The following is a 26,056-nucleotide window of genomic DNA, read 5'->3' as shown; positions in this document are numbered from 1 at the left end:
GTGCAGTTTCTCACGCGCGCTTACGCGCATTACACGCAGCGTGCAGATTTTTCACGTGCCTAATCACTCCGTATGAAGCTGGCCACGCGAAGACACACGGAAGACCACGCTCCTGCCCAGAAGGCCACTTCACTGGCCCCCAGTGCCCCAAGCAGCCTCCCACATGCCATCTGCTGCTGCCTGCCTGCCTGCCTGCTGCCACCGTGCCCTGCCATTTGGTGCCTGCACATCAGCCATCTGCAGGGGTCCAGTTGCTGTGTCCACCCCTGCTGGTACAGAAGAGTCCCGACTCAAATGACATCGCTCCACAGCCCAGCCCCAGGACCCAGTTGGTCACCCACTCCTGCCCCTGGGGTTGCCATGTCGAGCACATCCACATCTGACACCAGTTGCAACCCCCGGCCAGAGGGGCAGAGGGGCAGAGGGGCACCAGCTTCACTGCCCCCGAAGTTGGTGTCCTGGTGGAGCATGTCCTGGGGCAGTATGATGCCCTCTTCGGATCGTCCCGCGCCAACAGGGAAGGACGGGAGAGGACGCGGAGGGGGTGGCAACCCGCACCATCCAGAAGGTCAAGAAGCGCTGGGAGGACTTGAGGTCCAGGACCCTCATGAAGGCCCGGCGCGTTGTGGAGGGGGGCCGGGGCCGCATGAGTTCCATCCAGTTGAGGCTCCTGGAACGCGTACACCCAGCGCTCCACGCCCAGGTCCTTGAGAGGGAGACCCGTCTGGAGTTGAGCGGTAAGTGGCCAAGCATTGCTGTGTGAGACAGGGCATGTTGCAGTGTGCTGGTTGTCTGATACTTGCCTGCATGTGTGACATAGGCCATGTACGCATGTATGTGTGCAGGGACATCATGGTAATGCATGTGCGACCTGTAATGTGTGAACCGCATGATTGTTGCATGTGTTTGAATGTGACATGGGGAGCCCTGTGCAGATTGCACACATGACAGCATGGAAGTCTCTGTTCCTGGACATGGGTGGGGGCCTGGTGGAGGCTGCCCCTGGTGGCTGGGGGGGTGGGGGTGCTGGGAGACATGAGTCGGACATGGGTGGGGGCCTGGTGGAGGCTGCCCCTGGTGGCTGGGGGGTGGGGGTGCTGGGAGACATGGGTGGGGGCCTGGTGGAGGGTGCCCCTGGTGGCTGGGGGGTGAGGGTGCAGGGGGACATGTGTGGGGGCCTGTTTGAGGCTGCCCCTGCACTGCTGGGGGGTGGGGGTGGGGGGAGACATGAGTGGGGGCCTGGTGGAGGGTGCCCCTGGTGGCTGGGGGGGTGGGGGTGCTGGGAGACATGGGTGGGGGCCTGGTGGAGGGTGCCCCTGGTGGCTGGGGGGTGGGGGTGCTGGGAGACATGGGTGGGGGCCTGGTGGAGGCTGCCCCTGGTGGCTGGGGGGTGGGGGTGCTGGGAGACATGGGTGGGGGCCTGGTGGAGGGTGCCCCTGGTGGCTGGGGGGTGGGGGTGCTGGGAGACATGAGTCGGACATGGGTGGGGGCCTGGTGGAGGCTGCCCCTGGTGGCTGGGGGGTGGGGGTGCTGGGAGACATGGGTGGGGGCCTGGTGGAGGCTGCCCCTGGTGGCTGGGGGGGTGGGGGTGCTGGGAGACATGAGTCGGACATGGGTGGGGGCCTGGTGGAGGCTGCCCCTGGTGGCTGGGGGGGCGGGGGTGCTGGGAGACATGGGTGGGGGCCTGGTGGAGGCTGCCCCTGGTGGCTGGGGGGTGGGGGTGCTGGGAGACATGGGTGGGGGCCTGGTGGTGGGTGCCCCTGGATGCTTGGGGGTGAGGGTGCAGGGGGACATGTGTGGGGGCCTGTTTGAGGCTGCCCCTGCACTGCTGGGGGGTGGGGGTGGGGGGAGACATGAGTGGGGGCCTGGTGGAGGGTGCCCCTGGTGGCTGGGGGGGTGGGGGTGCTGGGAGACATGGGTGGGGGCCTGGTGGAGGGTGCCCCTGGTGGCTGGGGGGGTGGGGGTGCTGGGAGACATGGGTGGGGGCCTGGTGGAGGGTGCCCCTGGTGGCTGGGGGGTGGGGGTGCTGGGAGACATGGGTGGGGGCCTGGTGGAGGCTGCCCCTGGTGGCTGGGGGGTGGGGGTGCTGGGAGACATGGGTGGGGGCCTGGTGGAGGGTGCCCCTGGTGGCTGGGGGGGTGGGGGTGCTGGGAGACATGGGTGGGGGCCTGGTGGAGGCTGCCCCTGGTGGCTGGGGGGTGGGGGTGCTGGGAGACATGAGTCGGACATGGGCGGGGGCCTGGTGGAGGGTGCCCCTGGTGGCTGGGGGGGTGGGGGTGCTGGGAGACATGAGTCGGACATGGGTGGGGGCCTGGTGGAGGCTGCCCCTGGTGGCTGGGGGGTGGGGGTGCTGGGAGACATGGGTGGGGGCCTGGTGAAGGGTGCCCCTGGTGGCTGGGGGGTGAGGGTGCAGGGGGACATGTGTGGGGGCCTGTTTGAGGCTGCCCCTGCACTGCTGGGGGGTGGGGGTGGGGGGAGACATGAGTGGGGGCCTGGTGGAGGGTGCCCCTGGTGGCTGGGGGGGTGGGGGTGCTGGGAGACATGGGTGGGGGCCTGGTGGAGGCTGCCCCTGGTGGCTGGGGGGTGGGGGTGCTGGGAGACATGGGTGGGGGCCTGGTGGAGGGTGCCCCTGGTGGCTGGGGGGTGGGGGTGCTGGGAGACATGAGTCGGACATGGGTGGGGGCCTGGTGGAGGCTGCCCCTGGTGGCTGGGGGGTGGGGGTGCTGGGAGACATGGGTGGGGGCCTGGTGGAGGCTGCCCCTGGTGGCTGGGGGGTGGGGGTGCTGGGAGACATGGGTGGGGGCCTGGTGGAGGGTGCCCCTGGATGCTAGGGGGTGGGGGTGCAGGGGGACATGAGTGGGGGCCTGGTGGAGGGTGCCCCTGGATGCTGGGGGGTGAGGGTGCAGGGGGACATGTGTGGGGGCCTGTTTGAGGCTGCCCCTGCACTGCTGGGGGGTGGGGGTGGGGGGAGACATGGGTGGGGGCCTGGTGGAGGGTGCCCCTGGTGGCTGGGGGGGTGGTGGTGCTGGGAGACATGAGTCGGACATGGGTGGGGGCCTGGTGGAGGCTGTCCCTGGTGGCTGGGGGGTGGGGGTGCTGGGAGACATGGGTGGGGGCCTGGTGGAGGCTGCCCCTGGTGGCTGGTGGGTGGGGGTGGTGGGAGACATGGGTGGGGGCCTGGTGGAGGCTGCCCCTGGTGGCTGGGGGGTGGGGGTGCTGGGAGACATGGGTGGGGGCCTGGTGGAGGCTGCCCCTGGTGGCTGGGGGGTGGGGGTGCTGGGAGACATGGGTGGGGGCCTGGTGGAGGGTGCCCCTGGTGGCTGGTGACGTGGGGGTGCTGGGAGACATGGGTGGGGGCCTGGTGGAGGGTGCCCCTGGTGGCTGGGGGGGCGGGGGTGCTGGGAGACATGGGTGGGGGCCTGGTGGAGGCTGCCCCTGGTGGCTGGGGGGTGGGGGTGCTGGGAGACATGGGTGGGGGCCTGGTGGAGGGTGCCCCTGGTGGCTGGGGGGGTGGGGGTGCTGGGAGACATGGGTGGGGGCCTGGTGGAGGCTGCCCCTGGTGGCTGGGGGGTGGGGGTGCTGGGAGACATGGGTGGGGGCCTGGTGGAGGGTGCCCGTGGTGGCTGGGGGGGTGGGGGTGCTGGGAGACATGGGTGGGGGCCTGGTGGAGGCTGCCCCTGGTGGCTGGGGGGTGGGGGTGCTGGGAGACATGGGTGGGGGCCTGGTGGAGGGTGCCCCTGGTGGCTGGGGGGTGGGGGTGCTGGGAGACATGGGTGGGGGCCTGGTGGAGGGTGCCCCACAGTGCTGGGGGGTGGGGGGGGTGGGGAACAGGAGTTGGACATGGGTGGGGGCCTGCTGGCAGGTGCCCCACAGTGCTGGGGGAGTGGGGGTGCAAGGGGACATGTGGCTTGGCTGGGGGGCATGGCCATGGTGGATGGGCTGCCTGTGGGACATGACATGGGGTGCAGGGTAGTCCCCTGTGGTGTGGGATAGAGGGGAGACCTGGGAGGACCCACACTGCCAATTCACGTCTTGAACTTCCCGCACACCCACCACCCGCGCACCCCTGAAATCCACGTACCCAGGCCAATCGCGTGTAGACTTTCTCGCGCACCCCTGAAATCCACGTACCTAGGCCAATCGCGTGTAGACTTTCTCGCGCACCCCTGAAATCCACGTACCCAGGCCAATCGCGTGTAGACTTTCTCGCGCACCCATGAAATCCACGTACCCAGGCCAATCGCGTGTAGACTTTCTCGCGCACCCATGAAATCCACGTACCCAGGCCAATCGCGTGTAGACTTTCTCGCGCACCCCTGAAATCCACGTACCCAGGCCAATCGCGTGTAGACTTTCTCGCGCACCCCTGAAATCCACGTACCCAGGCCAATCGCGTGTAGACTTTCTCGCGCACCCCTGAAATCCACGTACCCAGGCCAATCGCGTGTAGACTTTCTCGCGCACCCCTGAAATCCACGTACCCAGGCCAATCGCGTGTAGACTTTCTCGCGCACCCCTGAAATCCACGTACCCAGGCCAATCGCGTGTAGACTTTCTCGCGCACCCCTGAAATCCACGTACCCAGGCCAATCGCGTGTAGACTTTCTCGCGCACCCCTGAAATCCACGTACCCAGGCCAATCGCGTGTAGACTTTCTCGCGCACCCCTGAAATCCACGTACCCAGGCCAATCGCGTGTAGACTTTCTCGCGCACCCCTGAAATCCACGTACCCAGGCCAATCGCGTGTAGACTTTCTCGCGCACCCCTGAAATCCACGTACCCAGGCCAATCGCGTGTAGACTTTCTCGCGCACCCCTGAAATCCACGTACCCAGGCCAATCGCGTGTAGACTTTCTCGCGCACCCCTGAAATACACGTACCCAGGCCAATCGCGTGTAGACTTTCTCGCGCACCCCTGTAATCCACGTACCCAGGCCAATCGCGTGTAGTCTTTCTCGCGCACCCCTGAAATCCACGTACCCAAGCCAATCGCGTGTAGACTTTCTCGCGCACCGCTGAAATCCACGTACCCAGGCAATCGCGTGTAGACTTTCTCGCGCACCCCCGAAATCCACGTACCCGGGCCAATCGCGTGTAGACTTTCTCGCGCACCCCTGAAATCCACGTACCCAGGCCAATCGCGTGTAGACTTTCTCGCGCAACCCTGAAATCCACGTACCCAGGCCAATCGCGTGTAGACTTTCTCGCGCACCCCTGAAATACACGTACCCAGGCCAATCGCGTGTAGACTTTCTCGCGCACCCCTGTAATCCACGTACCCAGGCCAATCGCGTGTAGTCTTTCTCGCGCACCCCTGAAATCCACGTACCCAGGCCAATCGCGTGTAGACTTTCTCGCGCACCCCTGAAATACACGTACCCAGCCCAGTCGCGTATGGAAACACCCGCACCCCCCTGGAATACACGCTCCCAGCTCTGCGTTTGCTGCTGCCCTTTGCGCTCGGTTGGGGATTTTGATGGCTTTTCCCTGCGCGAGAGGCGTTCTTGGAGGCGTAACTGGCGCTGCTGCAGGGTCGCTGCGCAACTGTGCGCCACGGCTGGTTTTGGTGGCTGGAATCCATGAATACGCTGTGCGCGGAAATGGATTTTAGCGCACACGGCTGGCGCAGGGATTCGCACGCGCACACTGTGCGCCAGCCGCGTGCGCCACTTGTGCGCTGAATTCTATGAATCGGCCCCTATATGTATCTTCTTGATAATCAAAAAATAATAAAGTATTTATGCAAACATAACACAAAATCTATTTGGCAGATGTTCAAAAATTCTGGCCCCAGTTTAACTGAGTTGGCTCCGCCCAATGTTATTTCTGCTAACACTTGGTCCTTGTTCATTTTGGACAATGTTCAGTTCCCCAGTCACTTTTCTTCTCTACAGTTTACCATAAAGAAGCAACATACTCTGCCTCGATTCACCTGGTCAATTGATGACATCATTTGGGCTATAGGTAAACTACATTTTTTGATGGCATCGGGTCCAGATGGCATTCCTGCATGTGCCCTGAAGACTGATCCAAATTTTGGGCTGCAATTCTGTTCTTAAAATTAGAAAATATTTTCAACACAGGTTTCATTCCATATTCATGGCACATTGCCCTAATTGTCCCTATATATATAATCCTGTGGAACCCAGAAATTATAGGCCAATTGCTCTTATGGACTGCTCTTATAAAATCTTCTCCATACTTTTGCTTCATGAAATGAAACAATTAATAAAATCTCACGATATTCTAACGCAAAACCAAACTGGTTTTCGAAAATATATGGGCACGTCAATTAATGTGATCATCTTATCACGCATGCTACATTCTTGTAAATAAAACTTGGTTGGTAACATCTATATGGCCTCTATAGAATTATGTTCAGCATTTGATTGCGTGATTCGTAACATTCTGTGGTGCAAACTTAGAAAACTTGGTTTTCCAGAAAACATCATTCACCTTTTGGCATTATTACATACAGAAACTTATTTCAAAATTTGCATCAATAGGTAGGGTGATGTAACGCATGATATTCTCACTTGTTCAGGGGTTAAGCAAGGTGGTAGCCTTGCATCTACACTCTTTAATTTGTATTTGGGTGACAGTGAAACAATTTGGGACCAAATTCTATGCTATCCGGTAAAACTAGGTCATCTAAAAATACATTTGATTGCAGACTCAAATATCTAGGTTTTGATATCACCAATGACTTTTCCCAAAAACATTGGCAGGATTCTCCCACAGTAAAAATTAGACCTCTGATTTCGCAATTAAAAATAATTTACCACAAATATTGTACATTTTCATTGAGTCCAGCGATTCAGTTTTACCTATTGAAGATTGAAGCTATACTTTTGTATAATTTAGAATTATGTCTGCATAACATCGATGACTTACTAAATTCCCTGCAAGGGCGTATTTGGAAGCAAGTTCTAAATTTGGCTAATTCTGTTCCAAATTCTTGTATACGGATAGAACTAGGTCTGTCTAGTTTGTCATCTTGTTTTTTGTGGCGTCAATTAAATTCGTACATCAAAATGTTGGACCCTCCCCGCAATTTGATATATGTGGACTTCTCCAGGATGTTGGCGCTAGAGAATCCACAGTCAATAATCCATTTTAAGAAGAGAATGGATCTGGCTTTGCATCGTATCAACATTACCAAAGAGGATCTTATATTCCAAAAAAATGTAATATCAGTTGGAGTGGGTCGAATCGCATGATGAAATTGGTTCATATCAGCTTTATAAAGAATTTGCCTTGCATACACACAAAAGGGTTCCGAGGCTTATGTATGTGGAGTGTTTCCCTGACATCAAATTATGTGATATATATGTGCGGTTTCGTCTTAATCAGCTTCATTCCAAAGAACGTATCAGTCAGTGGTTATATTTCGATTCGGACATATATCGTTTCTGTTAGAAAGCACCCCAAAAGGAAACCATAAAGCATCTGGTCATTTATTGTTGCTACTTTGAAAATGACAGACTTGGTGTCCTAGGTGAGAGAAATTTAATGAATTCTGTATCTGCACGAGAAATGCTATGGGTAAAATGTATGAATAATCCTCACACGTCATTCATGTATGCAGTGGGAAGACTCCTATTCAAAATCGAAAGTGAACTTTTGCAGAGAATGAATTTGCTTACAATTGATTCAAATACAGTATTTTGTTAATCTATAAATGTTATCCAACAATGTTGCTCACTGTCGGTATGAGGTTGTATATATCCTCAAGTTTTGTCTATAATAGGCGGAACTCTTCATAAATTTGTAATCTCTGTGCTGATGTGGTTTTAGCAAGTCGGAAAACTTCCTTAGTGATTACCATCATAATTCAATTTGAACTGAAGATTAACCTGAAATTATGGAAATGTAATTTTATTCTTGGATGTGTTTTGTTATTATTGTTGTTTGCTTTTCATTTTTGTTATTTTGTTTTTAGCATTAAGCTGTATATTCTGATTTTTACATATGGATGTACTTAATGAGTTCCTAAAGTGTGAAAAGTTTTTTGTTAAACTACAACACACGGTATTAATTAAAAAAAAAGAAAAAAAAAGAAGAGGATTGCAAGGAGGGAAGTTCCCTTGACCTTTTTGACAAGGAACCGTAGCTTTCATGCATCCTCGATATTGGACAACAGAAGACGAGGAAAACAGGATGAAGAATCCTGCATTGTGTGTCAGAGATTCCCAGGGCCCTCCCGCATCAAGAATCAAGGTGAGGAGAATTGCCAGCCACTGCGGTTCTGTCCTTGGCTCCAACAACAAAGCCGCTTCAGTGAAAACAACACAGCCAGTGAGTTGGGGAGACCGATACGAGACCAGTCTGTGTTGAAGCCAATTTTGCAAGCAGCAACATTGTATGGCGAGCACTGGAACGAACATTGTTAAAACGCATGTGATAAGAGACAAAAGTGAAGTTAAACTGCTGATGACTGATTGAACTTTATAGCAGGCTACAATACCTTTGACAGAGTGGTCTGGCACCGTGTGGGTACTCAATCGAAGGTCTCTGTAAAGTAACCAGCTGGGGAGTAATGAAAGTAGATACATTTGATCCGAGCCCGGTGGAAGGAGATCATTTGAAAGTGAACAAAGAAATGTGAATTGAAGTGGTCCTGTGACGGGTCAAGAAAAATCCTGTGCACAGTCGTAAGTATTCGATTTTGATGGAATAGAGAAAGTTTGGGAAAATACATGAACCTGGTCCAAGTCCTGCAGAAGGAGACCGATTGAGGATTTTGTGTGAAAGTTGGTCTGAGACCGGCAGACGGGAATCCGGGTTGAACAGTGAATCACCCAAGATGGTTTTGTATTAAAGTTGGTCTGAGCCCAGTGAAGGGGGACCAGGGGTGAATCGAAAAAAATCACCCAAGAAGTTGTACATGAGAATCCTGAGGAGAAAGGAACTTTTGAATGTTTGTCGTATCAGTCCCTCTGAAGTTCAGAGACTTTGAATGGCAGAGAGACCTTGTTACAGAAAGGTCCTGATACTGAGATTTAAACTGCATTCTCGTGCTAGAGAAGCCAGAGACTGTGTTAAACTCGGATGTGCCGCCTTGTTCCATGCTGAAACATGGGGAACGGAAGCCAATGGCTTGAAAATCCTGACATTGTTTCCCACACTATTTGTATTTAGAAATAAGGATTGGCAATAGGCCCTTTTATTTTGACAAGACACCACTAGGACTGCGTTATTATTATTTGAAGGGTGCAGCTTGCTCCTATCTTTAGATTTAGGATTAGATAGGCGTTTTCCAAACCCAAATAAACACCCTTGAACTATGATCATTGGTGTCTGTCTTACTGTTTGATACCATGCCTTCCTTTACACTGAATAGGAAGTCTGTGGAGATATTTGCACCTCGTTAGTGCCTGAGTGTGATATTCTATTCCTATAGCTACAGTAGCCAGTGTTCAGTACTTGTGGGTGGCCTGGCAACCGGGCCACGCATGAGTGGTACAAGAGGCTGGTGATCTGTGATGACTTCTGTTATCCAGATGTATATATGTGAAGGTGTCAGCAGCCCCAAAGGACCGCCAAGGCCTTTTGCTCCATCTGAAATGTCTTTGCTTGGTCTCTGTAAGTGCTCAACTGCCATATGCTATAGGGAAGCACTTCTCTTGTTTATCCTTGCCCAGGAGGGCTACCCCAACCTGCAGGGACTGGCTGCAAATAGGACTTCTATTTATAGCGACAAGTTGAAATACATCATTAATTCTATCGCCAGAGCAAGCATCATTATCAGAATTGCTTTTTTCCTATTTGTCACCCCATAACCATGGGTCCCTCGGGGGGCGTGGCTAACCGCCATGTAGAGCGGACGTGTCTCCTGAGAGCTCCGCGCTGATGTTCCATGATAAGCTGTCTTTAAGTGACTTTAAAGTGCTCCGGAACCCTACAAGTTGCACCATCCGCCGCAGAACCTCCTCAGCAACTTTTGCCCAGTGAAGCAGAGACGGCTAACACCTTTATCCGGCGAGTGAAGAGGGTCCCCGAGCGGATTCAAAATGGCAGCTCCCTCGCCCTGATCCCTTGAAAGGCCGGAGCGCACTACCATCGCTGGCGAAGCTGTCCGCCGGCGGGAGGAGAGGATCCTGAGCTGCCGCTGGACCCGGAGGAGGGGACCGAACAGCTACACTCATCGATCGAGAGGACTGATCCGGATGCCCTGACCGGACCGCGCCCTGCCCACGGCGCGTGACCGCCTTAGCTGTGCCCTGGACAGTCGAGAGGGCCCCTGGCATCAGTGGTGGTCGACCGGTACCGCAGAGTTAAGCGGGGCGGCGGAGGACCACCCCGGACACCTACATCAGGGGCAGGGTGAGGGGGCCCTATTCTACCCCCTGCGTCTGACTTTGCCGCTGGTGGCAACGCAAGAACTTGGGCTGGCCTCCTCGAGGCGTTGTGACCCCTGCTGTCTTCCTCCCCCCCGCCTGCTGATCCTTCACCGGGGGGACGTGTGGGCTAAAACACCTGACCCCCGCCTGCAAACTGATGCTCCTAGGGCCCCCATCACTTCACAGCCGACGGCGGAGGGGGCCGACTACACCTGCCTGATCCGAGATTTCTTTTGTTTCCTGAAATCGGCCTGCTATCCCGCTGCTTCTTAACATCGACTGCGCCCCCGGCTTTTTCGGTGTGGGAAGGCCCTGTGTTGACGACATGTCCGGCAGGAACAACAGGCCCAAGCAGCAGCGCCAGACCACGATGGACACCTTCGCAGCCTGTGAATCCCCGAATCCTGAGGGCACAAACAAAGCGGCCCCAGACACTCAATCTAACCCCACGGCGCCCGTGGCTTTAGAGCCTAGCAACACCCAGATACTCGAAGCCATCAAGCTTTTCCAGGCAACAATGGAAAACAAAATAGATGCTGTTGCCACAGACCTGGGCCTCCTGCGTCAAGATGTCCGATCCCTGGCCGGCAGGACTGAGGCACTTGAAACACAAGTTCAGGAAAACACTGAATCTAAAACTCACCTTCTTCGAGACGTCGAAGAGCTTCAGGAAAGGGTCAAAAACTTGGAGGACAGAGCCGAGTAGGCAGAAGGAAGGGCTCGCCGGAACAATATACGTCTTCTCAGTTGGCCAGAGGGTTCCGAAGGCTCCGACCCCACTAACTTCATAGAGAACCTCCTGCTTCAAGAGGTAGGAGCCGGCAAACTCTCTCAGGGCTTCACCATCGAGAGGGCCCACAGATCCCTGGCCAAGAAACCACCGCCGGGGGCCCCACCCAGGCCGGTGATAGCGAAAGTTCTCAACTACAGGGACTGTGAGGTCATTCTGGCCTTTTCCCGAGCTGGCGGCCAAATCCAACGGGACTCTGCAAAAATCGCCATATCCCCTGATTATACCTTTCAGTTTCAAATGAACAGAGCGCAGTTCATACACACCAAGGCCAGATTGAAAGCCGCCAGGCTCCGTTATATACTCCTGTATCCTTCCAGACTTAAAGTGCTGCATAACAGCAAGGCGCACTTATTCGACACCCCGGCCCAGGCCAAAGACTGGATGGACGGATTACAGATACCTGATATTGAGGAAAGGAAATGGAGACCGAAATAACGATCCTCCTGTTATTCAGGGGGGAACTATATTTGCTTGAACCGTTACACAGCTGAATGGATCCTCCCCGCAGAGACCTGGAGTCCTTGTTCACTCCACCGCCTGATTGTTTTCCCTCTATTTGGGTACACATACCTGCCCGTAGGGCACCTGGAGACCGATGCATGGTCCAACGGAGCAGAAACGGGACAGTCATAACAAGGGTAACCTCGCTGGGCCAGTTCTGTGTTTGGAGTTTTTTTCACAGTTAAGTCGGGAGGATCGGAATACGGGAGTTTTTGTACACGTTTTTGCACAAGTTGGGGACATGCACTGGGACACATCGAGACCACAGGAACAATTCACAAGCAACACAGCACCTCCTAGATCCTGAGCTCCACCTGCCACACAGAATAAACCACACCACGCCTATGGCTGACACAATAAGGGTTGTTACCTGGAACGTCAGGGGCCTGAACAGTTTTGTTAAACAACGACGGGTCCATACTTGCCTGAAAAGATGCAAGGTTGTAATCGTCATGCTGCAGGAAACTCACTTAATACCCAAGAAACTGGAAGCCCTGGCAAAAACTTGGCGGGGTACCATAACAGGTTCGACTTACTCCTCCTATGCCAGGGGGGTTCTGATATGGATTGCCCCCACTGTTCCTTTCAAACTCACTAGCACTAAAACAGACAACGAGGGTAGGATGGTAGTGGTGTGCGGCTCCATAGAGGGCAAAGAGGTTTTCTTGGTCAGCACTTACGCACCCAACCATGACGCGACTGCCTTCTTCCATTCACTTCATGCGCGACTCAGCCCATATGCGGACAGAATTATGATATGGGGGGGTGACCACAACTGCACCCTTGATCCTCTACTTGACAGATCTGATAACAAACATGACCGACCCTCCCCCCAGCCAAAATACTTTCTAAACTAATCCAACAGTTGCAACTCAGTGATCTATGGAGGGTCCAGCACCCTGAGCAGCAGGAGTACTCCTTCTACTCCCCACCCCACGCTGTACACACCAGGCTGGATTACATCTTTCTCAGCCTAATGCAACAGTCCATATTTGTTGATGCGCGCTACCTGCCTAGGGTGCTGTCGGATCACGCTCCCCTTCTGGTAACCTGGGAGGTGTTTCCGCCCACACCCCCCATACCCACATGGAAGCTTAGGTCTGAGGCCCTACTTGACTCTGCATTCAAGGAACGCATTAAAGATAGCACTGAAGAATATTGGCAAAATAATCTGCATAGCGTTAGACACTTGAGCAAAACTTGGGAAGCATATAAGGTGGTCATGAGGGGCGAGATGATTGCAGCAGTAGGGGGAGCCCAGAGATCTCTTACATCCTCACTTGAGCGTGCAGAAAGGGACCTGAGTACGCTCGAAGGTAAGGCTGACCCATCCCCTGACCACTTAAAAAAAATGGCCGAACTCAGACAAACCTGCGTAACTCATTGGGAATCCCTTGGTAAACGGAGTTACGCCAAACACACAGAAAGAATCCATGCCCTGGGAGACAAGCCCAGGAAACTCTTGGCTTGGCTCTATAAAAGAGAGACCCCCAGGCCACCGATCTGCCACATACTCACCCCCGACAGCACGGCCGTACATACCCAACAAGAAATCAATTCGGTCTTTACTGACTTCTATCGTAACCTGTACTCCAAAGCCCTGCCCCCCTCTGATACTAGGATCGAGGACGCCCTTGACGCCATCAGCCTACCTAAACTAGACTTGCAATTGGCTGAGACCCTTGATGAGCCCGTCACCCCCGACGAGGTCAAGGTGGTAATCAGATTGCTACCAGCTGGGAAAACCCCGGGCTCGGATGGGCTCCCGGGGGGAATTCTACAAGACCTATGAGGAAACTCTTGCCCCAATATTGGCCCAGGTCTTAAATGAGGCCTTTGAGCGTGGCATTCTCCCGGACTCCATGAACGAGGCTGTGATTATACCCTTGCTTAAACCGGGGAGGGACGGGGCGGATTGTGGTTCCTACAGGCCCCTCTCTATGCTTAATGTTGACTGTAAGATCCTCACCGCCCTGCTGGCGAATAGACTGCGCAGAGTTATCCCTCTGCTGATCCATCAGGACCAAACGGGATACGTCCCAGGGCGCTCCATCACTGAAAACCTGTGCAGGCTGCATCATGTTATCTATAGTACTGAGCTAAGGCCGCAGAAACTTGCAGTGGCATCACTTGACGCCACCAAAGCCTTTGATTCAGTGAGGTGTCACTGGCTGTATGCCACTATGGCCAGAATGGGGATAGGCCCTGTGTTCCTTAAGTGGACCCGGCTGGTTTACGCCAGCCCCACTGCGAGGGTTCGTACCAACAAAACCTATTCCGCGAAATGGTCCCTACACAGAGGCACCCGCCAGGGGTGCCGTCTGTCCCCCATGCTATACATCCTTGCAGCTGAACCAGTGGCGGCCTACCTGAGACAAGAATATGGAGAGGGTGGCATTAAGATAGACGGGGTGATTCACCTCATCTCTATGTACGCTGACAACACCCGATTGTACCTACGGGACCCTGAGCACATCCTTCCTTACATCTTGGAAACCCTGGACGCTTTCCACAAGCTCACCGGTATCCAGATCAATAGGAGCAAGTCTTGCCTTTATCCCCTCGCAGCTCTCTACACCGACGAATAAGGGTCCCTCCCCCCTCTGGATCTCGAATGGCAGGCCACTTCCTTCAAATACTTGGGGATAACTATACACTGCAACCCAGCCACTGAACACATCCTTAATACCGTAAGGGCCAAAGACTCTCTTACGAAATCTATGGAGTTCTGGGGCCGGCTCCCGCTTTCGATGGCCGGGAGGGCGGGACTCCTCAAAATGGTCGCCCTTCCCCGCCTATTACATAACTTCCCTAACGTCCCTTTCAACATCCCCCCCTCCTTTTTCAAAGATCTCAACAAACTCTGTAGGGGATTCCTTTGGCAGGGAGGCAGGCACAGGGTGGCACTGGAGACTCTCCAAAGACTGTACGAGAGGGGTGGACTTAAGATCCCCAACTTTGAGCTGTACTTCCTCGCCAGCCAGCTGAGACATGTCACGCAGTGGATGGCGGACGAAAGCACGACAGACACTCGCCTCCTTCAGCCGGCCCTCCGCCGGTTGTTACTCAGAGACATACTGTGGGCCGGGGAGGGTGCTACGAGTCACTGCCCTTACCTCGCCAAGCTTGGGATCCGGCTTTGGAAAAGGGCCTGCAAACTGGTCGGGTCGGATGACCCGTTTTCCCCACAGATCCCTATCGCTGCACTCATGGTCAATCACTCTTTGGGGCATGTCGAAACACGTACACAATGGGAGCCCCTAGGGGTGGCCACACTGGGGGACTTGATTCAAGAACAGGAAATACTAACTTTTTCGGAACTCTGTGAGAGCACGGGCCTCCCGGCAGGACAGTTCCTGTTGCACAGGGTGGTGGTACAGGCCTTGAGCAGAAGATGGCAGGTCGCGGCTGACCTGACTGAGGAGAACGAATGCATCGAAATGATACTGAACTCCGCTGAGGGGGGCCACGAAACCTCACGAATCTACGAAGCCCTGTTATGGGGTACGACCAGGGGAGACCTCAAATGTAGGAGTAGGTGGGAAATTGAACTGGGCCTCGTTTTTGAAGACAAAGATTGGGGTGACATAACCCACTATCATAAGAAGGTCTCCAGGAACGCCCGCTTACAGCTCATTCAACTGTATATCACCAATAGAGCGTACCTCACACCGGAAGCCATATCGAGATTCACGGGAGCTGGAACCCAGTCATGCCCCAAATGCAGTGAACCCAGGGCGGGAATGACTCACATGTTCTGGGGCTGCCCAGTAATCAGGGAGTTCTGGTCACAAGCGAGGGACAGAGTGGCTGGCGCAGACATCGTAGTTGAGGTGGACTAGCCTACGGCCTACATCCTTGGCAAATACAGGCGAAACAGGAAGAACAAACCCCTATCCAAGCTCACTGACCTTATTCACATTACAGCCAAAAGGCGTATTAACATGGGGTGGAAAAGCCCCAGGGGTCCACATATGCTCCCATGGTGGGGTGACCTCACGAAGTGGATCATAGCTGAAACCGCGGCATGGGAAAAGGCTATTCATGTGCAGATACTGGATTCCAGCGAGGAACTACACCGCTGGGTGGCCCTGACGGTGCCCTTGCTCCAGCCTGATGCGGATGATACGTAGCGGAGTGGAGGGAGTTGCCCGGATACGGGCACGAACTAGAGAGGAACATTGAACTAACCGTGGTCTTAGAGGGTGGGGTGGGGTTTTGGGTTGTTTTCTTGATATGCTTAACCAACCGCCAATGATGCCTTTCTGTATTTGTTGTTTATTTCTTGTTATGAAACCAATAAAAATATTTTTTTTTAAAAAAAATGGGTCCCTCGTCCTGAGACTCCCAGGAGGTTCTGGGATTATGGCACGATTACAGAGAAACTGAAACAGTAGTTCCGACCTCCGACGGGATGGTGGGAACAGATGCCTGGATAGCTGTTTTTCAAGGGTCGGTCCACAGGCGTGCCTGCTGAAACACATACCCAAATAATTCAATTTTTAGCTGAAGAAATGTGCATTTCTGCCTTTGTCAGTCCCTGTTCACAAAGCCACTGCAGAGCTTTCGACAGCTGCTCCTGGTGCTCCGGCTCTGAAGGGGCATTAAATCAGAATGTCATTGCTGACATTTAGGAAACCGTGTAGCCCTTACAGCACACTATGAATGATTTGCTGAAACAGCTCCGCAGCCGTAGACACTGCAAATCTCAGGCCATCATACTGTGATAAACCCACGTGTCAAGAGAAAATTGTAAAATACCCTGAGTCCGGGTGGAGTGGCATCTGGCGGTAACCCACATTGAAGCCTAATTTAGTTTTGAAAAGACCATGACTCCTCGGCCCTTTCACCCCCCTGTTGGGGAAGAGCATGTGCATTCATATTCTTGCTGACTCTGGTTGCTTTGGTAATCAGCATTCCATCATCCACCACAATAGGAAAACCGATGCTCGCCAACATCCGCTCAGCAATCAACCACTCACCAGACATGACCAAACTCATTATAACGCATGACATGGATGCCCTCTTCATCACGTAGACCTGAAAGACATCCACCTGCACCTACACCTTTGATGTTCTCATCTCCAACGGTTACAGAATTTCTACAAAGCGACCATCAAACAAGATAGGTGTAGGCCTTGCCATCAATCGCAAGGCATCATGGCCATGCACTTAACTGCATGTTGACACTTGCAACCTATTGGAAAAAAAAGATTCTGCTATTTCCCACTCACCCCAACAGACACAGTCGCATCCACCTCATCTACACATCACCCAAGTCCAACACCTCTGACAGGCCTTCTCCGTCTACGCCCTCAGACACTGTAATCTCCTCCCAATCGACACCAGACTCGACCCCTCGCTTAAGACTCTCCTCTTCAAGGAATGGCTCTTCCCTAACACCTAGGACCACACCCCTCAACTCCCCCCCTAGCCGATCTGCTCCCCCTGTAGATCCCTTGCTGCCAAGTTTCCCACCTTCCCCCTCCCTTGTTGATAGCTCCTGCTCCCTTGAACTAATCTCTTGCGATCTGCTTCCCTCGCTGTGCACGTCCCCCATTGACATGTAAAGCACTCCATTGCTTCCTGAAACTAGGACCGCCTAATAATAGTAATGGCAATAATAATATTCATTGGTTTTGCCACATCACTATCAGTGACACTCAGGCAGGACATTGGTCCAGTTACCCTCACAATAATGACTTCTGCTTCGAGCTTTTTCAGGCCCATATCCACCTTTTGACATAAAGGTACCTCGTGATACCACGTGACGAAATACTGCTTTTTGCTGCTCGGTGGAGTCTATGTGGAGGTATACATGTCCATGATTTAGGCAGCCGACCTGTCCATAAGTGCTGGTATTTCTGTAACAGGTTTTCAATGTCTTCCAGGTACACCCCAAACACAAGGTGGAATACCTTGAGGGCCTCTGCTATAGCAGTTTGCCCTTCCCCGGCAAGTGTGACTTAGAATTAGGCTTGTATTTCTTCTTGCTCAAGACGTACATCTGCCACAAACACCCCTATGATAAGTAGGGGCGTAGAAAACCAAACAAACGAATGTGTAACCATGATTTCATCAAATATGGTCGGGGAGTGGCAGTGAGGAAATCTTCCCTTGCTGTAACTTTCACTGCTCCCAGGTCGATCAGCACCCTGTGGAATCAGAAAAAATACAATATCATGGCTGTTACACCAAGCAAAGGAAAATACACTGACACGGGCTTGTAAAGATTCCCAGAATATTTATTACAAAACTGAACAGTATTTAACAAAGTACACAAATAGCTATTTGGCCGTCAATACATCACAGAGACCACCAGCACTGTTCAATGTGAGCAGTGAACAGAATTTCCTAGCTGGACATCGACGCATTTATACAATTTGTAAAATGATGTCCAGCCCTCTTACAGGTTAAGCATACACTGGGCTAGGGTCGCGCCAGGTTCACTTTCATAATTTACATATCTTCTGCATGCGGTTTACTTTTGAATACATTTACTAACACACTCCATTATTCTTTAATTTAACATTTACATTCTTTACATACTGTTTTAATACAGACCAAACAAATGTTTCACATATTATATTCGGATAGCATTACTGTTCTTGTATACTTGTAGTTTAACATTGCTAATTCAAGTAATCCCCTGCTCCTGAGGTCAACAAAGGACAAGGTCTACATGACCATAACATGTAGCCTGAAGGCAGGTTGGACATTAACTCTCCTCCAGAGGTTGGAGAGGTTAAGGCAAGAACAAGGGCACACGAGACGGCCATTTTAGATTACAGGGTGACTTTGTACAAAACCCCAAAATGGCGGTTCTAACCTAAAATGGAGGCTTGACTCAAGATGGTGGCTTACATCAATTTCTAAGGTCAAGACCTTGCCGTAGAGAGTTTTTCGCATACAATCTTAAGCAACTTGGCGTAGGCCAATATACATACAAATCATTATAATAGGAGGTATAATTTAATATCCAGTTCGACAAACCCTCCTTTTGGCCTATGCCAAGTGCTAACACTACTTCTGATCTGCTTACAAGTAACTCCATACGTCATCGTCCATACACCCCAAATCATTGTCGGACATATCTATTGCCATTAGATCTGACACCAGAGTTTCTTTCAACACATACTCTTTGGAAACCTTCTTCAGGGCGTATGTCCTAATACACTTGTTGCTTGCGCGCAACATGCCCCTAACACTGAGCATATACCAGGGAGACACTGTATACAACAACAAAGAAACAGAAAATTTCCCAAGATAATCAGCAGGGCTGAAAACAACTTCCATCCCCATGACCGTAGGAGGTCCCAAAACCACGTGCCAAGTTCCCAGTTTCCCTCAGGAACATGTACTTCTGAACTAAGAACATGTAGATTTTGGATAGCCCTAAAGATTGTTGGAGAGGAGTCTGGTACGTAAACGCAGCAAGCGGACCCCACTAATTTACATACTCCTCCTCGCTCTGCCAGGATGACATCTAATGCCACCCGGTTCTGAAGAGCCACTAATCTTATCGCTCTCTGCTCTAATGTCATATTATAGAGTATGTCACTGGTCCGGTTGATGGTTCTCTCCAATACTCTCGCTAGTCCCCTGATATCTTCTGAATTCATAATTTGCCCAAAAAATGGCACAAAGGATTTCATAATATCTCCTAGAGTTTGCGCTGGAGTATCCTCTTTTACACCTCGTCATGGACGAGTCTTTGAAATTTCTATAGTACTGGCAATAAATACCCCAGGTAATAGAATCCCTAAATAACAGGTTCCTTGCCAATCCCTGGGCAACCATGGAAATGCCACATTACCGCAAACAAAATAGACAGGTTTGCCTACGTACAGAGGTCTGTTTTCACTAGTCAAATTCGCAACATTGGCGCACATTCTAAAATTACCCATTGACCGTGTTCCATTCCTCTGTATGCAGAAGGATACTGAATCGGGGCTATGATTAACAGAATAAGATGGAGGCGTGGCATCCTTATTGCCTATAGGAGCCATTTTGAAAGAGATTAAAGACTGAAAGGGACGAGACAATCTATCAGAGGGCCTAACAGAAGCAATGTTTGGCTTACTTCTATTTGCAAAAAGCAAGCATCCCAGGGGCATCAAACATCCTTTTCAAAACTATTTAAATTTGTACCAGCACACGTCTTAGCGAGTTTGTTCTTTATAATGCCGTTGTGCCTTTCCACTAATCCGGCACTTTGGGCATGTCTAGCTGAATGGAACCGCTTGTCAATCTGTAATCCTTTGCAAATTTGTAGGATTAAAGTGGCAATAAAGTGTGGCCCATTATCTGACCAGATGACTCTCGGCAGCCCGAACCTAGGAAAAAACTCTTTCAACAGGGTTTTTGCCGTGGTTATGGCCGTTGCATCTCTAAGTGGGAAGGCCTCAACCCACTTCCTAAAGGCACAAATAACAACCAATACATATTTAAGATTGTTACACCGTTCCATTTCAATAAAATCGAAGTGAATAACCTCAAACGGGACAGAAGGTGGAGCGAAACTTCCTCTAGGAGTCGAGGTTCCTTTTCCTACATTGTGCTGCAAGCAAATCATGCAGTTCTGGACAAAACGCTCCGCAGTTTTGAAAATCTTATCATTGGCCCATACACTGTGTAGCATTTTTGTCAATTTTCACACACAAACATGTGTCGGACCATGAGCCATAATAACCATCATTGTAATGTAGGCATCAGGGAGAAACCATTTCCCTTCAATATTGTCTACCCAACAGCCATCGTCATCCAATCTCCCTGCACCCTCGATCCATCTCTTAGTTTCCTCCATGGTAGCATCTGCTTGAATATCTTTTACAGCATCGATACTTTCACTCAAAGTGCAAACATTTACAATTTCTTTTACAGCATACATTACTGAACTGGGATCAGTGGCAGTGTGTTTAGCTATCTGATCGGCGAAAGCATTCCCTTTTCCTACTTCATCTGTAACCTTTTGATGTGCTGTACATTGTATGATAGCTAATTGAACAGGGAGTGCAAGTGCTGAAAATAATCGCACTATTAAAGTGCCATGCTGGATTTTCGTTCTGTGCGAGGTCAAGAAACCTCGTTCTTTCCAAAGTCTACCGAAATTGTGGGCCACCCCAAAGGCAGACTGACTATCAGTATACATATTCACTGTAAGCCCTTCAGAAAGTTCACAAGCTCGGGTTAACGCTATAATTTCGGCGGCCTGCTCAGAGTTATGCATAATTCTTTTAGTTTCTACAACCGTGCTTAAAGTAGTAACAGCATAAGCAGCAGTGGATGTACCGTCTGGAAGTTTAAAACAAGAGCCATCACAAAATAGCTCTCCTTGTGGGCTATTCAAAGGCGTGTCTTTCAGATCGATTCTGCCTTTAGTCTCTTGTTCTGTCATACAAAGGCAATCGTGTGACGTATCGTCACCATCAACAGTATCTTGCGAGACAGGTAAAAGTTCAGCCGGATTCAATACACAACACCTCTGAATTTGAATGTGGGGGGCAAACAAGATTAGTTCATATCTTGTCAATCGTGCAGAAGTGAGGTGTTGCGTTTGAGTTCTATTCAATAGAATATCTACAGAGTGAGGCACCATTAGGGTTAACGCATGACCCAGGACCATTCCCTCACTCTGTTTTACAGACGCAGCAGCAGCAGCAACAGCGCGCAAACATCTTGGCAAAGCGCATGCTACAGGATCAAGGGCGGAGGAATAGTGGCCGCACGGCCTATTCTTCCCTCCATGTTCCTGCGTTAACACAGCCAAAGCACATCCATCACGTTCATGCACAAACAATACAAAGGCCTTGTCATAATTCGGAGTTCCTAAAATCGGCGCTGAACACAGTGTGGATTTGAGCAAATCAAATGCTGTCTGGTGTTCCAAAGTCCATGGCAATGGCAAAGAAATGCCCTTCTTTGTCAAAGCCAGCATTGGTTTAATCGTTAACGAAAAGTTAGGGATCCACAATCTACAATAAGAAGCCATACCTATCAAGGCTCTAACTTCCTTTTGCGTATTTGGGACAGACATGCCAGAAATGGTCTTTATTTGTTCAGGTGTCAACCGTCTTCCCTCCTTTGACAGGAGATAGCCTAAATAGGCGACCTCCTGGCAACAATATTGGAATTTTAAGTGAAGCTTTGTGGCCATGTTTTGCTAGATGACAAAGCAACAACACTGTGCCTTCTTTACAGGCGCTCTCAGAATCAGCAGCCAAGAGGAGATCATCTACGTACTGCAGTAACGTGAAAGTAGTAGGCAACTCGAGGGTATCAAGCTGCTCTTTCAATGCCCTACTATAAATACTCGGACTCTCAGTGTACCCTTGTGGTGCACGAGTGAATGTAAAGGAGCGTCCACCTAGCGTAAACGCAAAAAAATACCTGCTGTCCTTGTGTATGGGAATACTGAAAACACGCGTTTTTAAGATCAACAACGCTGAAATGAGTGGCAGAAGCCGGAATCATGGTTAGTATCGTTGTAACGTCAGGTACGACAGGAAATTGACGAGCCACAATTTTGTTAATAGCGCGTAAGTCAATTATAAAACGAAAGGGAATCGTATTACCACCTTTTTTGTATACTGGCAAAATGAGGCTGTTACATATACTACCCGTAATCTCCTCAATTACTCCATGATGTGCAAAATCAGAAACTATACATTTCAAAGCTTGTTCGCCTTCAATTGAGATCTTGTATTGCGGGACGCGAGGCAATTTTACTCCATGTTTCAAAATAATTTTAACAGGTTCAATGTGAAGAATGCCCACATCATTATCATCAATTGCCCATAAGCATTCTGGAACATTACTAAATTCTGGTGGTAAAGGTTGAGTAAAAAACTGAGAGGCGAGTGATTGCTGAGGTGAAATTGTCAGCTGAATTCCGTCCAGAGAACAATGTATTACTGCATGCAATGCCTTCAACAAATTTAGCCCCAGCAAGTTCTCCCCATAGTTTGTGGTAAGTAGAAATGGACACTGTTCCGTGAAGGGACCCAGTGTTAACGGTACCGGCAAAGAGACCGGACAAACTACAGGTGTGCCTGAAAACCCTATGGAAACGTTGGATTGCCCTGACAGGGGAATATTTGGAACCCGTGAATGATCAATGGAACATTTCTGTGCTCCCGTATCTACTAAAAATAGATGCTTCCTATTTCCCACTGCCATCTCAACGTAGGGGCATTTCTGATGAACGGGAATAGGCGTAGGTTCCAAATCCTGCTTCGGGCAATCCTAGCGAAACAGAATATTATCAAAAGGAAGCTCTTCAGAGAGGTACGCGGCAGAAGGGTGATCCACATTCGAAACTTGCTTATCTTGTGAAGGAGGTTGCTGTGATTCTGGTGTAAAATGACCTCTGCCAGGGCTCCATGCACCTGGACGACCTCTGGATCGTCTACCCATGTTCCCAAATGACCTTTGCTGTAAGGTCGGACATTGTGCGCGCCAGTGGCCTTCCTGCCAGCAATAGGCACACTGGTTAATGGTTACCGGAGCCAAGGGCGCACTTCCCTGTGGAATGTACTGACCTCTAAATTGATTACCCCCTCTAGGGTTTCTAACAATCTGCTGTAATAAAACTTTAGTTTTCAGGTCGCCCTTTTTTTTCTCAAGTTTCTCTTTTTCAGTATTTACACGATTTTCATAGTACTGAGCCATATGCAATACTTCTGGTTGGGACTTTGCCTGCCAAGCGCTTTCAGAATACATAATCTGTAACTGGATGTCAGGCAGCAATCCACGTACAAATTTGTCGACAAACAACCTTTTCCCTGACTCTGTGCCTAAGTCTTGTCCACTGAAATCTGAGAATACCTGCTCGGACCGATTGAAGAAATCAGTAGCACCCTCAGACTTTCCTTGGACACAGGCCGTAAGCTTGTCCCAAATGATTTTTTTTCTGGAACCACAGTTTTCAATGTTACCATAATTCTATCAGGCAAGGTTAATATCACTTGAGGTGGTCGTTCGCCAGCTGGTCTTTCTCTGTCTAGCCTAGTCATGTTATCCCATGTATCTCCCAACCCAGGTATGTCATTTATAGTCCTAATCTGTTTCCACAAATCAACTGGCAGGAGTACGGGAAATAATAGGTCAATATCACTTAAAGTGAATACCGACGACTGTAAGACCGACTCTATTTCTTTATAGAATCTGGTCGGATTCTTTCTTATATCGGGAATAGATTGCTTTATGGTGTACACTTCCTGCATTGAAATCGGGACGTGAACAAACTGTGAAACGTAATGTGCAGGAATTTCTCTGGCGACTATACCTCGTGTGGCATCAGCCGCAATCTCAACTTTCGGGACAAATGTCGGAGGGACCTCTCTCATAGGCAACTGAGAAGTAGGCAGCTCTGAACGCTTACTAAGCAACAGAGCCAAATCAAGCGCTAAGGCAGTCGAAGAAGTATCAATCGAAAAAGCTCTCTTATAAACACTCAACAATTCTGCGGGACAACAAATCTTTCGTCTTACACACTCATTCTGTAGGTGCTCTACCATCACCTGTATCACTTTCTTTTGCATTTCTAACGTATACTCACTATATGTGTCATATACTTCATCTGGAGTTATCGACATATCCGAAATCCATCTTATCGCGTCCTTTGTACAAATTTGCACTTCCTCACCTTTTAATTCTCGACGAGGAGAAAATCGTTTCTGTAAGTACATGATACCTAACTATCACCATCTGTGTCTTCATTCTGTAACTCTTCCAACTCCTTCCTATACTCAAAAATCCTCTCAACATGCTCATATACCTTCTTCGCAGTATCTCTGGACAGCGCTAAGGCGTTCAAATCCCGTCACCCTTGTGGGAAATCTACATCATTTTAGTCTATTCCACATTATACTCAAATGCGTCCCTAATCCTTCGATAAAAACATTTTTCTCAGGAATATCTTTTAAATTTTCGAGTGTGGAAAAAACATCAGCCTGTTCACCCTTCTCCATACAATGTTAAGCCCAAGCAGTCAATTCACTCTTTTTATCTAGGGACACAGTATTTCGAGTCACAACCCTTGGTCTTGCTCCCTGGTCTACTACGAGCAATGCAGAATCACTTGGAAGAGGAAGAGTAGGCACATTCTGAATAACAACAGGTGAAGGCAAGGGGGCAGGCAAAGGGGCGACGGCTGGAAGAACAACAGGAAGAACAGCAGGGAGGACGGGAGGAACTATAGAAGGGGGAACTACAACAGGAAGGGGCAAAGCGCCAGGAGGAGGGACGTATAGAGGTGGCGCGGAGGCATCGGGCCTTCGTTCATGCAAAATTTTATTAATCAATTCATCTGACGTATGAAAATCTTTTGAAGGGTAGATTTTCTGAATGCCTAGTTGAAATGCCCTGTCCGTGTTCCTAACTGACTCCAATTGTTTATTTTGATCATATAACCGTGCCTTTTCGACACTTGTCATATGTCTATGCATGTGTTTCTCTCTACTCTTTTGTTGTTGCAAAGCTTCTGTTTCCCAACTGTGCAACGCGTCAAATGCTGCAGGTCTAGCCTTTCTCTTTACTAACACAGACTCTAAATATTCTATACGAGGGATTTCAAAACTACCATTGGTTGGCCACCGAAGATTAGAATTATGTCTGGTTTGTCTGTGCCAAATGTCATTAAATGTTATACTACCAAAGCCTTTCTTACAGTACATAGTACATGCCGGCGACCCCTCCTGTGGTGCGGGACGGCTATCTTCCAAAGATTGTCTGTTGCTGCGGAATAATGCCCTAAAGCAGGCAGACAATTTCCCAGGCATATCAAAGTTCTGGTGTTACCTGGTTAAATAATTGTGCTCACGAGTACAATGCTCCAAATTCAAATTTGTCAGGGTTAGATTAAGAATCGGGGCACAATTCACCTGACCAAAGGCCTGGGAGGCCCGATCGGGTTACTAAGGACAATGCTAAGGACCCACGTGTCTGGTGATTTTCGGCAAATTTACCCACCTCAAATATATGGACCCTCGTCAAGACGTCGTGTCGGGCTACAGCTCACCGTCCAGGGATCGGATTGTGCAGTTTCGTTGAGGAATTCGCTTCTCGTCTAGAGTGGCCGTTTCTGTTGGCACCGTCCGATCCTGGTCCGATAGCCGAGTCAACCTTCAATGAGACAAAGTCAATCTTGAGGGTCCCTATTCGGGCGCCATCTGTGGAATCAGAAAAAATACAATATTACGGCTGTTACACCAAGCAAAGGAAAATACACCGACACGGGCTTGTAAAGATTCCCAGAATCTTTATTACAAAACTGAACAGTATTCAACAAAGTACACAAATAGCTATTTGGCCGTCAATACATCTCAGAGACCACCAGCAGGGTTCAATGTGAGCAGTGAACAGAGTTTCCTAGCTGGACATCGACGCATTTATACAATTTGTAAAATGATGTCCAGC

The sequence above is a fragment of the Ambystoma mexicanum genome, chromosome 3q, assembly GCF_040938575.1.
Source record: "Ambystoma mexicanum isolate Mex_15411 chromosome 3q, UKY_AmexF1_1, whole genome shotgun sequence".
NCBI classification, from domain to species: Eukaryota; Metazoa; Chordata; class Amphibia; order Caudata; family Ambystomatidae; genus Ambystoma; species Ambystoma mexicanum.
Note: the sequence above shows the minus strand (reverse complement) of the source record.